This window comes from Rhagoletis zephyria, unplaced genomic scaffold (assembly GCF_001687245.7).
Source record: "Rhagoletis zephyria isolate East Lansing unplaced genomic scaffold, Rhagoletis_zephyria_1.1 Rzeph_scaffold_03318, whole genome shotgun sequence".
NCBI lineage: Eukaryota > Metazoa > Arthropoda > Insecta > Diptera > Tephritidae > Rhagoletis > Rhagoletis zephyria.
In genome coordinates, this window is record NW_016160401.1 from 51,132 (window position 1) to 54,288 (window position 3,157).

A 3,157-nucleotide genomic window follows, 5' to 3' on the forward strand; every position below is an offset into this window, starting at 1 on the left:
TTTAAAATGACCAACAATTTATGTGCAGTTCTTAAATTTCCAAAAACTCTTGGCCAGTTCTTTAACTGTACAAAGAATTTATGTCCAACTTTTGAGTTAACAAACATTTAGATTCAGCTTTTAATTTAATTTGTTAGCCGTTGGGCTGTCAATAAAAATGGACTCATAAAAAAACTACTTACATTGCCATAACTCCTCATTGTGGAAGGACTTAAACTGAATAGTCGATTTATGTGATGCGTGGGTGAGCAGCCTGAACTGGTGGTCGACGGCGAAATAGATGAGGCGAGCTCGGCGAAAATCGGAGAATGTTCTGCGATACAGAAGAAAACATATTTTCATTAATATATATATAATTTGCAAATTATTTCGTTAAAGTCACACCAAACTCACCACTCATGTCAATCGAGGGGGACAATTCCCTGGTGAAGCCAAACAAATCACTGCCACAACTGCCAATGCTGCTGCTACTATTTCCATTGTTGTTGGTGGTGTTGCCGTTACGCATATCTGCCGAATTCAAGGTAATGCTCGGCTTACGCAAATTCAAAAATTTATGCGCACCGCTGGTGGGTGTGGCTGTAGCTGTCTGTATCGACAAACCGCTGCTGCTGCTATAGTTGCTACCATTGTAGAGCAACGACGATGCCGAGGATAACTGTGAGGATGGCGAGGAGCTGCTACAAACCACATTCGGCAGCTTATGTGACTCCAGTGGTGAAGCGGATTTCGGAAATGAGCTGGACGCATGAAGCGACTGTGTCGGCGTAGCCGTATGGCGCTTTAGCAGTATCGGCGCAGGCGGCAGCTGTGATGGTGAATGTTTATAATAAGAAGAAGAAGCAGCGGCACCACCCACGCCACCATTGCAAGCATTTTGTAAGGCATACGAGTCACCCTGTTGCTTGGGTATTTGCAGACGCAAAGTCTGGCGAGCAGCTAGTCTACGTGCAGGCGCAAATTTGTGCGCAGACGGCGTTGATGGTGAAGTGTTGTTCGTGTTGTTTGTGTGGGCAGAGTTGTTTGTGTGGTTAGAGTTGGCGTTTGTGGTGGCATTGGTTGCAGTGTGGTGATATGTTGGATTTGTTTTGCTGAAAATGGTGGTGGATTGGTCGTGTGGTATGTAGCTTGAGTTGCTGTTGTTGTTATGATAATGCGGAGCGTAGTGCTGGTAGTTGTTGTTTTGTTGGTGATTGTTGTGGTGGTGAGCAGACGACGCCGTTGCTGCCGTCGGCGCTGATGGAGTGACCAGATGTGGCGTATGCATCTTCGTAGTTTAAGCGCTCCGAGAATCGAAAACCGTTGCGGACGCTCTCTGCAAGAGAAGGCTGAGAGATGTTGAGCGAGGGGAGCGCGTAGGTTTTGGGAGCGTCGACTTGATTTTATGAATGAATTTTCACTTCTTTTTCTTTCACGCTTCTACGCGCGCAGATATTAATAGTTTCTGCTTTTATTTTTAGACAAGTTTTTTCTACCGCTGAGAGCAAAAAAATATTCTCTGTAATTATATTATTATATTATTTTATTTAACTTGCTTTAACGACTTTTTTCACGTTTTCGCATCGCCTTGTGCAATTCAACGCGCGCCCGTTCCGTCACGTTCGCGGCACTAACAATTTCGATAGTCGCTCATTGTTAAATTAATTAAATTTTTTCGTTTCATTGGCAGCGCTAAGCTCTAAGCCCGTATTTGGATTTATAACATAAATTAGCACTTACAGATTTCGCACTTATCTGTTATTTTTTTCCTTTTGTTTTATTGTTTTTTTTGCGCTTTGGTTTTTACAACATTTTACATTGGTGCGAAATTCCTTTTTAATTTGGCTTTTGTCTTTGCCAAGTGTCGCGCGTCGCGTCGCGTCGCGCCGCCGTTCACCACCTCATGTGACCCACTTCGAAGTCACGCGCAGAAAGGCAGCGCACAAGGGAGTATGTGAATTGAGTGAGCGAGCGGTGGTGGCGTAGCACGAAATGGCACACTTGGCACCTTGTAAAAGTGCGATTCTGCCGGCCGCCAATATGGTCTGACGCGGTACGCCGCAACGCATCCAATGTACATAGGCAGACAGACGACAATCAGCAGTGCAACAAGCGATCCGCTATCGGACAGTTGCCATAAATAAAAGTGTGGGCAAAAGGCCACCGACTGCAATGCAAGCACGCAAATATTCGCTTAAACAGATTTGCAAAATTTTTATTGTTTCACTGGCGCTTTGAATGCCGCCACAATACAGGAAAATTGCATTATTCATAAAGCGCACAGCGAATGCACAGATGCAAGAGACACAATCGACGTTGGTTGATTGGGCGTGGTGAAGGCACTGGCGGCGCGCGTACACCGGCCGACTGATGAACTTGATTGTTTCTCGGAATATGCGCCACGCACGGTTGTCGCCGCAAATTCGGCCCCCTCATTCGGTCAGCCCCGTCATCCACTGCGCAGGCGTGGGAGTTGCGCCATTAATTGTGCTCATTTAAAGGCACGAACAACTTGAAAATATAGCCTGTTTTACTTCTTTTATTTTTCACTTTTTTTTATTTATTCAAATTGGCTTTATTCGCATTTCATTTGAGCTGCCTCGAATTTTTTGCGTTCAAAGTGATTTCTCGCACGCTTTGTTTGCATACGCTTTACTGCTGTTTGTTTAAGTGGATTTTTATCTGTAAATAAAAGAATAAAAGAAACAAAAAGAAAAAAATTAGTTTGAATTCAACTCAGTTCGTTTACTGCAATGACTACACAAAACAAAAGACTCGCATGCGTTTGATGTAGCACATTTGCCAGCGAAGTTAAGTATCCCATATTGTCTAGTGGTTAGGATATCCGGCTCTCACCCGGAAGGCCCGGGTTCGATTCCCGGTATGGGAAAGCTTTTTTTATTTTTTTTTACTTATTTCTATTTTTTTAATGAATATTTTTTTAAACTTCATTCAAATAAAATGGTAAGCTATGCATCTTAAACGAGAAAGTGTAATAAAAAAATAATAATAATGAAGTTAAACAAAATTTTTGAACAACAAAGGAAAACCTAAAGATTTTTAAAGGATTAAAAAAGTAACGATCATTTGAAATAGTTTTATAATAGTTAAAGATATCAAAGAACTTCATAATAAAGTTTTCACAATGTTTTTCTAAAATTCACAAATTTTTATCAAA

General features: G+C 42.0%; 1 non-coding gene across 1 annotated transcript; it reads left to right on the forward strand.

Annotated features, from left to right (window-relative positions):
- Window positions 1-2,797: 2,797 nt before the first annotated feature.
- Window positions 2,798-2,869, forward strand: TRNAE-CUC (transfer RNA glutamic acid (anticodon CUC)). Its single transcript has one exon. It is a non-coding gene; the product is annotated as a tRNA-Glu (tRNA).
- Window positions 2,870-3,157: the final 288 nt, after the last annotated feature.